We start from the raw sequence: 10,810 nt of genomic DNA on the forward strand, positions 1-10,810 counted from the left end.
GGCCACTCTTCCTCCTCTAATAAAAACACTGATCCTATCATGAGAGTCCTACTCCCAAGACTCTACCTTAATTACCTCCCAAACGCCCCACCTCCAAATACCATTGCATTGTGGGTTAGGGCTTCAACATATAAATTTGGGAAGGAGGGACACAAACACTCAACCCATAACAATGGATTAACAAAAATTCAGAGTGAAACTAAGAACTAGAACCTAGGCCCGCTGAAACCCTGGCCACTTACACTACTTAAGTTCTCACTTACATTACTTAAGTTCTAAAATTAATTGTGCAATTTTTGAAAACATAGTTGAAATAATGCTAAGGATTAGAAAACCAGCAGAGAAGGAAAATGAGATTAACAATATCCTACTGTTCTGTATCTTACATGTATAAAAATTTTTCTATGCCATCTGGTGCCTGTCTCACATCAATTCACTATGTTCCTTTTTAATAATCATCCTTAATGCACCTGAACAGAATGTATTAGAGATGTTCAATGAAAATTTTTTCTTGCTGCTAAATAAATCAATTTCAGGTGCACTTTGGCTTGTTATTTCTTCAGATACAATCAATTGAGGGCTTGATGAAATCCTTTCTGCCTCAGACTGTGATGACTTCTAACATTTTGTTTATATATTTAGAAGAAAAAAGGAATCAAGAGCTGCCAAGTATTATTAAAGTAGAACCAACTACAGCAGGAATTCTATCATGAGGGCAGCATCACTAATGAAGTAAAGCAGTGAGATAGAAAATTCTAACCATAACCCGTTTCTAACTCCTCATGATATGGAGACATGGATTCGCTTTCTGTTTTTAAATTTAAACAGCAAAGATAATCACCTTGTATTAAGGATTCTCAAATAGTGCTTCAGTATACATGTAATAATTAGAAAATGCTTTCTTTTTAAGGCAAAACAGTATTAATTATCATAAAAATATTTTTGGTGTTAAAAAAAACCTTAAAAATAACAAAAAACCCTGCCACATCAACTTTCTTTCCTCTACCTACCTTAATTGTTCCACATCCTTTTTTGAGAGAGACAGAGTCTTGCTCTGTTGCTCAGTGGCACGATCTCAGGTCACTGCCTCCCGGGTTCAAGCGATTCTCCTGCCTCAGCCTCCCGAGTAGCTGGGATTATAGACACCCACCACCACATCCAAGTAATTTTTGTATTTTTCATAGAGACATAGTTTCACCATGTTGGCCAGGCTGGTCTCAAACTCCTGGCTTCGAGAGAACCACCCGCCTTGGACTCCCATGTGCAGGGATGACATGCCTGAGCCACTGCACCCTGCCCCATATCTTCTTATAAAAAATAAATTACACCACGAAGATGGCAGCAATAGCTGCTCTATTTGAGACATTGCTAGAAAGGTCTTAATTCTGCAAAAAAGTCCTTCAGCTATAGCCTGCATATTACTCTGCCTGAAAGAAAGCCTGTTTCCCAGGTACAACTCACAGCAGCTTGGGTGTTCAGTGAGAACTGAATAAAGGAGCCCAACACTCCCCCTCCTAATTCTGTGAGTTTACAATCCAGTATTTGTTGCTCTTATAAACAAAGACTGGGAACAGTAAATTGATGACAGAAGGAAAATAAATATTTATTGAATGTCCTCCATGTGGTCAGCAAAGCATTAAGTTTCACTTTATTATACTATTACACCATTCTTAGAAAAATGTCCCAAATGTTCTACAAATAAGGAAGCTGAGGATAAGGCAGTAAAAACTGAAGATTCATTAGTTGGTGATTGGTATAGCTAGAATCCATCCTCAGGTTTCTCTAGTACTAAAAAATAAGTTAGTATATAATTTAATAAGTAATTAAACATTCATATAGAATTATCTCACATTTTTAAAAAAGTAATTTCACAAAAATGAATATCCATATATAGCAGGACATTAAATATTATGAGCCAGAAAAATTATATATGGTTTTGCACAGATATAAAATATAATACCAAAACATGAATATTATCAAGTAATTCTTAAACAACAAAATATCATTTAAAATAAAGGACAATTTTCAAATTTGTCTGGCACACAAGTCTGCCAAAGAGCAATGTCTTCTGATTTAACTACATCTTTTGTTAAATTTTTTATCCCCAACTTTCGAACATTTAGAACCAAGTATTTCAAAGTCTAGTTTGACATGTATTGTTATAATGACAAAAACGACAGATGAAAATCAGTGGCCAAGCCAAAATAGCACCTCATGCTCATGGGTCCTTTTTTGGCGGGACCTCCCCAAGTATATTTATTTCAGTTCTTACAAGATATAGCTATAGTGTGGTCTGCAGAGTCCTGGGCATATCTGAGATGCTTTCTGCGGGTTTATGAGGTCAAAATTATTTTCTTTATACAATTGAGATGTCATCTGCCTTTTTCACTATGTTGATATATTTACTAGTGGTGTAAAAGCAATGCTGTGTAAAACTGTTGATGTCATAGCACAAGTCAAAGCAGTGGTCCCCGACTGTACCCACAGTCACTGTCCTCTTCAGTGGCATGCACTTGTAGGGGAAAAAATACAGTGCAAGTTTCACCTAAGAATGTTATTAATGAAGCAATAAAAAATTGTTTTCTTAAATCTCAATGCCTAAGTACATATTTTTAATATTCTGTGTGACAACATAGGAAGGAAGCATTAAAGCACTTTTCTTGCATTTTGCATTTTGCATTTTGCAAGAAAAGACTGCTTGGGGAAAAGCATGTGTGATTGAGTTGCAAGCTGACTCAGGTACTTTTTTTGTGAAGGACCATTTTTACTTGCATGAACAACTAACAAACTATGCTTATTCAGATGTTTGGCAGACATTTTCTCAAAAATTAATAAAGTGAGTCTATCACTGACAATTTTTCTTGTCAACAATATAATTCCAGCTTTCAAGAGAAAATTAGAAGCTTAGAAAATTTATATTCACCACTATGAGCTTGAAAGCTTCCAAATACTTAAGAGACTTTGCTGAAAATGGTACTGATGAAAATGGGTGTGATATTTTTGATGTCATATAATGAAATGTGTCACAATTGGAAGATTTCCATAACTCAGCGAACCAATATTTTCCAAACAATCAAGGCAAGCTAAAAAAAAAAAATCATGCATAGATAAAAGATACAGTCAAAGGGCAAATTTGACCAATGGATTACAATGTAAGAGAATATGAAAAGCTCATTGGTATGGTTTCAGATTCTACATATGTAGAAATTACCACCTGTTGAGTTTTAGTGTAGTATAAAAGAATATATACAATTATCTAAAAAGGCTATTAAAATACTACTTGTCCAGGTTTGGTGGCTCTGACCTGTAATTCTAGCAGTTCAAGAGGCCAAGGTGGGAGGATCCCTTAAGCCCAGGAGTTCAAGACCCACCTGTGTAACATAGTAAGACCCTGTCTCTACAAATTAGCCTGTAGTCCCCAGTTACTTAGGATGTTCAGGTGAGAGGATCACCTGAGCTTGGGAGGTCAAGGCTATAGAAAGCCATGATCACGTCACTGCACTCCAGCCTGGGCAACAGAGCGAGATGGTCTCATAAAATAAAATAAAATAAAATACTTCTCTGTTTTCCAACTACATAACTGTAATGCCAGATTTTCTTCCACCCAAAACAACACAGTTATGAATTGAAGCAGAAGCAGGTATAAAAATTCAGTTGCTGTCTATTAAGTCAGATAATACAGAAATTTGCAAAAGTATAAAAAACAGTAATGAAGCAAGTGAGGTTTTTTTTAATGTAAAACTCTTCTCAACTTTTTTTTTTTGTTTTGAAAATATAGTAATGTTTCACTAAAATAATTACATTAACTTTTGGGTTTATTGTTATTTTAAATAAAATTATGAAAAATAATTTTAAAACTTCTGATTCAATGTTTAATAAAGTAAACATTAATAGCTTAAAATTTATTAAGGACTCACAAAATCAATAGCTCTTTGGGGTCCTTAATAAATTTTAAGAGTTAAAAGGGCTCTTGAGGCCAATGTGTATGAAAGACAGTGTGCTACAGAAAGAATGTGTGTTCAGTAATTGCAACTGACTCTTGAACAAGGCAGAAGTTAGGGATGCTGACCCCTGACACTGTTAAAAATCCAAGTAGAACTTCTGAGCCCCCCGAAAAAACTTAACTGCTAACAGAGCCTACTGTTGACTGCATGCCTTACTGATAACACAAATAACTGACGAGCACATATTTTGTATGTTGTATGTTTTATATACTGTATTCTCACAATAAAGTAAGCAAGGGAAACTTTTTGAAGAAAATCATAAGGAAGAGAAACTATATTTATTATTAAGTGGAAGCAGATCATCACAAAATCTTCATCCTCATTGTCTTCTTGTTGAGTAAGCTGAGGAGGAGGGGGAGGAAGAGGGGTGGGTCTTGCTGTCTCAGGGGTATCAGAAGTGGAGGAAAATCCACATGTAAGCGGACCTGTGCAGTACAAGTCCGTGTTGTTCAAGGATCAATTGTACATGATAATATGTAATTAAGTCTAAACTGTGTTTAGTATCTGCCTCCCATCTTTAAAGTGACTTGCCTAATGTAAGGAATATAGGCTTTTTGATTTAGCACCTTCTTCAGAAGAACCACTCCTCTGCCATTCTCAGTGCAAGTGGCTGATCCTACTCTCTGGATCCAGAGGACGTTGGCATGTGTTGCAGAACTTACTAAGTATAGTACTACGTTCCTGAAGAAATGGTCGGGTGGCCCAGACAGGCCAACAAAGGAATGTTTGTAACTTCAATTTTGGTTGTGTTGCTAGCTCTGTGAATGCAGCCTGCAAATGCAGCCTGCAAATACAGCCTGGAGCTGCTGGTGGCTGTCTTTGCTAACAAGTGGAAAAATGATTACAATGTAGCTAACATAGACAGTAGGGACAAGTGGAAAAAAATGTGTACTGATAATACTGAACTCTATAATCAACATATTTGAAGACATGGATTTTCTAGTTGGGGAAGTCAAGAAATTCCTTCTATTTAAGCTTTTATAAGCTGAATTTATATTATCTGCATTGAAGTGAGCCCTAATAAATACTGTATTTGATAGTTGGAAGTGGAGTGTTGCATATGACAGACCCTAGTGACATTGGATAAGCTGAGGTGAGAGGGAGGATTCCCCCATTGCAGGGCAAAAGGCAAATGCTGTTCACTGAAAGCAAAGCAGACAGTTAAAAGATGCTTAATGTGTATCTGAACTCAAATCATACAGTCATGTGTTGCTTAACAACAGGAACAAGTTCTAAGTAACATGTCATTAGGCGATTTTGTCATTGTGGGGACATCCTAGAGTTTACTTACACAAACCTATATGGAATAGCCTACGACATACCTCAGCTATATGATGTAGCCTATTGCTCCTAGGCTACTAACCTGTACGGCATGCTACTGTACTGAATACTGTAGGTACCTGTAACACAATGGTTAAGTATTTGTGTATGTAAACACTTCTAAACATAGAAAAGGTACTGTAAAAGTATAATCTTATGGGACCACCATCGTAGAAGCAGTCTGCTGTTGACTGAAACATCATTATGCAATACACGACTTGACTGTAAATATCAAGGATAGAGTATTATGGAAGTGGGGAAAAGATGCCTGAATTTTGGAGGGTGTTGGCTACTTCTTTTAGCCTTCAGTAAGACCATACAGGAAAGGAACAGTCTTCAGTCTAATCTGGCAGTTGCAGAAGGAAAAAGGAAAAGGGATTTGGTCCTTCCTAAGAGTCATCCTTTTTGCCTGCTCCTGGCCCTCCAAAACGGTCAATAGCAGATAACCATTGACCTTTAGGATGTGTAAATCTCTGCCCCATGCTAAATTTAGTACAAGCAGGAAACATAATGGAAAAAGAGGTTGGGATCTTGGTCAACCAGGGACTTGCTGCTGTATATTCAAAGAGAGCAGGTACAACTCTGCTCCAAAAGCCATACCCAGGAATTCCACCACTGAGGGTTAGGATCTGTGTGATTTCAGCCCATTGTCTCCAAGTGTGAGGTCCAAATGGCTAGAGAGAGGAGCAGAGCATAAAGGCTGATTGCTAAGAGGGAGAATCAGTGAGGTTTGGAACCAGGCTGATGGGCCCTGACTCCACAAAAGCTCTGGCTTTGTTACCATTGCAAGGAGTATCCAAGAAATTAACAGAGCCAACAGCCAACAGATCTGTCAGGAGAGGCTGTGGTATTGCCAGTGAAATTCCAAAGCTCACCGAACAGACCTGAGAATGCCTAACTTACAGGGCAAATTTTCAGTGTCCAAACCCACACAAACAGGAAGGAGGAACTGAAATGTTCTAGCTGTTAGAACAGAAACCTCCCAGTGTCCATCTGACACATACCTGTGCAAGACAGTGGAAAAAGGACTTCCTCCCAGAAAGCAGTAAAGGGCCAGCCAGATTCCTGAACAAAGAACTCCCTCCGCTGTCAGGTCAGAGAGTCCTTGCTTTCTTTGCCCAGCAGCATGAGATTATTGTGGCGAACTTGAGATCACTCTTTAGTGGTTGCCCTTCTCTCTTTTTCCAAATGGAAGTTTTATTGCAGTGATGGTGTTTGCTCTCTACCACTGTGAATTGGCAATGCTAAATTTATCCTTTAGCCAGAGGTTGCCAAGCCATGATGAGCTACATTTAGACAAAACCAAAAACATGTCATAACTTAGAGATTCTATAATTGAAGTTGAAAGCAGGAACTGGATGAGCCAGTCTCCCTTTAGAGTGGAGGTAGGAAAATTTTTCTGGTAGAGGTATATTTGCATTACACTGGCAAGGGCCACTTCGAGAATTTTATAAATGGAAAGAAGGGTTATATGGATGCTGGCCAGCCAAGGGATGGAAACATAATGAGAGAGTAGTTAACCTTTGTTTTGTTCAGCCCAGAATCTCTTTAGGAGTTAGGTTTTTCCCATTCTGAGTCCAAGTGCTTTAGGTGGGGATGATCCTACCGCCTGGCTGTAGGACTGCCATTATGGAAACCCAGCCAATCAAGTACCGGATTTCTTCATTCATAGCGATTATATCCAGGGATGGTCACATGACCAAAGCTAGGCCAGTGAAAGCTCTCCCTGGGTCTTCTGTTAGAGCTATTGAAAAACTGACTTATTTTTATTTTTATGAGAAATTCCAGCCACCAGTACAACATAAACTCAGAACTGCTGCTGGTCATTTTTGCTACATTGTGGGGAGAGCCTGCCCAATAATGCAGCCAACACCGAGTTTAAGCAGAAAAAAATATTTTGAATTTCCAAATCTAGTCATATCTAAAGCTAGACTCGTAAGCTCTGGTTTTCCAAATTATTTGAGTCAATAGATACATTTTTTGTAATTAAATGAAACTGAGTTGGGTTTCTGTCACCTTCAAGCCAAATAATCCTAAAAGCTAAGTGAAATTTATTTTATTTTATTTTATTTTAATTCTTTCAAAGAGAAATAATTGAACTGACATCTAAATATTTCTTTCTGTTTAAAAGCTGATGTTGGCTGGGCGCAGTTACTCATACCTATAATCCCAGCACTTTGGTAGGCCGAGGAGGGCAGATCACTTGAGGCCAGGAGTTGGAGGCTAGTTTGGCCAACACGGCGAAACTCCGTCTCTACTAAAAATACAAAAAAATTAGCTGGGCATATGCCTGTAATCTCAGCTACTCGGGATGACTCTTATCATCACTCTGTCCTGGGAAATTACCCTCCTAATACAGATCTCTGTGATCTACTCGGGAGGTTTGAGAATCACTCAAACCCAGGAGGTGGAGGTTACAGTGAACCAATCTTTGTGACCTTAGGTACCTTTTAATGCCACCCTAGGTTACGGTGATTTTTTTTGTCTGTTTCCCCCACAGATTTTTAAGCAACAATTTCTGTACTGAAATGTTATGTTTGCATTAGATGGTAATTTCCCCGCACAAAGTGATGATAAGAGTCAACCATTTACTATTTATTATTTGATGTTTAAATAATTTTTGTGTCTCTTTGCAATAAAAGGCACTATGTAATAAAATCATTAAACAAATTAAAAACTAAAAGCTCCAAATAATAAAGCGAAGGAAGAGCAAGTTGTATTGCAAAACTTAGGCTGAGTCTCCCCACCAGAGTCAAGTACAAAACTGGTCTCTGAGCTTCTGAAAAGGCAAAGCAAAGTGGATATTCAGAAAGTTCTGTACCATGGTTATCTTAATTGAAGGGAATATTTCATAAGGAGGGATTACTTGCTTCCACCACTAAAGTTTAAAAATAACTAATTACCTAGCTCTTTATACACTAGCCCCATGTAATAAAATTGAGAGTCTTTAACAGAAGCTTCATAAAAGATGCAGAAATGTTCTTTTTACAGCTCTTAAAGAAAAAAAAATGGGCTATTAATTAAAGCTCAATTGTTTAATTGTAAATCCATGAAGACAATTTGGAAGCAGACACAGGCTGTTTTTAGTAATGTAGCTTGATATTCGAGCAGATTTTGGGGAATGTATTCCAGAAGAAAGGGTGGTGGGGGTGGCATGTCCCTTAAGACCACTCTTCCCAATTATCGGTTGACTCATAAAAGCTTGTAAATAAAAGTTACATACACAGCAAACCACTGGAAACTAAAGACTAAGATCAATCATAACAAATTAAGTGCCAAAAGAGGACTGCTGATTAAAGTGATATCTACATTCACTAAAGATCCTATTATACGTAAGCAAAATTTTACAATACAAATCAGCCTTGCTTGCTTTTCTTACAAGATGGGGAGTAATAAATACTATTAAAATGCATAACTAGAAGCTTCTAAGATTAAGAGAGTCTTAGAGAAGTGTTAGAGTCCTTAGAGCAAAGACAAGTGTTTTTTAAATTTGATATGCTTTTTCACTCTTGTTTTTTGAGACGGAGTTTCACTCTTGTTGCCCTGGAGTGCAGTGGCACGATCTTGGCTCACTGCAACCATCCGCCTTCCAGGTTCAAGTGATTCTCCTGCCTCAGCCTCCCAAGTAGCTGGGATTACAGGCGTGTCCCACCATGCCCAGCTAATTTTTGTAGTTTTAGTAGAGACAGGGTTTCACCATGTTGGGCAGGCTGGTCTCAAATTCCTGACCTCAAGTGATCTGCCCACCTTGGCCTCCCAAAGTGCTGGGATTACAGGTGTGAGCCACTGCGCCCAGCCGTGTTTTCACTCTTTAACCAACGCTTCAGCCCAGGTTATTGTAACCTCAGATTGCCAGCAAACCACTGGAAGCTACCAGACAGTGCTGGAACACATTCTCTCTCACAGTCCTCAGAAGAAACCAACCTTGTGTACACATTGATCTCAGACTTCCAGTTCCAGAACTGTGAGACAATAAATTTCTATTGTTTAAGTCACCCAGTGTCGTACTTTGTTATGGCAGCCCTAGTAATACAACAGCTACGCTCCCTTATTTATATATTGTCTACAGCTGCTCTCATGTAACAACAGCAGAGTTGAGTGGTTGGAACCAAAACCACATGTCCTCAAAGCCTAAAATATTTACTATCTGGCCTTTTACAGAAAATGTGCTGTTGACTTATCTGACGAGTGAGATAGGGTGAAGGGTCACCAGACAGACGAGGTTTATTCTCCCTGTATTTCTCCTTTGAGAACTGTCTGATCATCTTTGCTCAGACCCTCTCTCTTCCACACAGGCTGGAAGTGTCCATCTGACTCACCTGGAATCACTGAGTTCTATTTGGGATAAAAGTAGAAGAAAATAAGACACTTTGGGTCTGAGGCATGGTGTCTAATTTAGCTTGATCAGCAATAAAGTATTTAATTTTCTCTCTTCCTGATAGCTATACATATTTCTCGGTTGATTTCAAATGTGGGAGGAGAGACATATGTGATTCATTGGCTTCCATGGAACTCAACTTCTTCCTCCTCATAGTATAAAGGTGTTAGAAATGCCATTTCCCTCTTGAAGGTTTTCCAAAAAGGAAGTGAGTACTAATTTCTTTTTAACCTGGCCATATACTCTCTGAAGGTGCAATTCTCATGACTAATTTTTAAATTCTGTATCACATAAAATGATTTTAATTGCACTCATGCTCACAAAGTTTAGTTTTTTTCATGCTATGCCATTATGTATTTATGAGTATTTGTGTATGCTTGTATAGAACAGACCTAAATTACTATAACCTTTCTTAGATTATGAGCTTCTGAGCAGATTTTTGTTCAACTTGCAATCTGGTTTGTTTAATAGCAACACATTTCTATGCTGTTAATATGTTTCCCCCATTAATAACAAAGTCCCCACTAATCGACTGCTAACAACTTTACTCATGTAATGTAACAAGGAAGAGAATTTTCAAGATGAAAAAGATACTGATAACAGCTTTGAAGACTGAGTGAAAAATATTTTAATCACTAATAAAATATATCTAGAAATATACCTGAGAAAGTCAGCCTCTAATCTATAACCTGTAGCTTGTAATTTACTCAGTTAACCCATTGATATTTATGGAAAATACCCATTATACACAAGATTCTCTCTGACATCAGTAGATGGAGGGACATGGAAGATAATAAGATTAAATAAACAGTTGGGAAAGGACCTTGATGTTCAGGCAGAAAAATCTGGCTGTGATTCAGTAGATGTTCAAAAAGTGTAATGGAAAAAATGGAGACAGTGTTTGGAAGGAATTGTAGAGGTCTTAGCTTAATGATCTAAATGAGAGATGTGCCGTGTTTGGCTTGGGTAGGCCTGCCAGATCTGTTTGCTTGAGCGATCCAAAGATACTCAGAGAAATAACTCATCTAAACGAATGACGGCCATGGGGTGCTGTTGGAGGAATTGTTGAGCTTGTTACCTAGTTATCCAGTTACCAGTTATATCTGGC

The 10,810-nt window shown here is 38.0% G+C and overlaps 1 long non-coding RNA gene across 1 annotated transcript; it reads left to right on the forward strand.

The window, feature by feature from the left end:
* Positions 1-3,817: 3,817 nt before the first annotated feature.
* Positions 3,818-9,758, forward strand: LOC108310854. The gene is made up of 2 exons (XR_001827956.2): positions 3,818-6,417; positions 9,620-9,758. It is a non-coding gene; the product is annotated as an uncharacterized LOC108310854 (long non-coding RNA).
* The last annotated feature ends 1,052 nt before the right edge of the window (positions 9,759-10,810 follow it).

The sequence above is a fragment of the Cebus imitator genome, unplaced genomic scaffold, assembly GCF_001604975.1.
Source record: "Cebus imitator isolate Cc_AM_T3 unplaced genomic scaffold, Cebus_imitator-1.0 Scaffold108, whole genome shotgun sequence".
NCBI classification, from domain to species: domain Eukaryota; kingdom Metazoa; phylum Chordata; class Mammalia; order Primates; family Cebidae; genus Cebus; species Cebus imitator.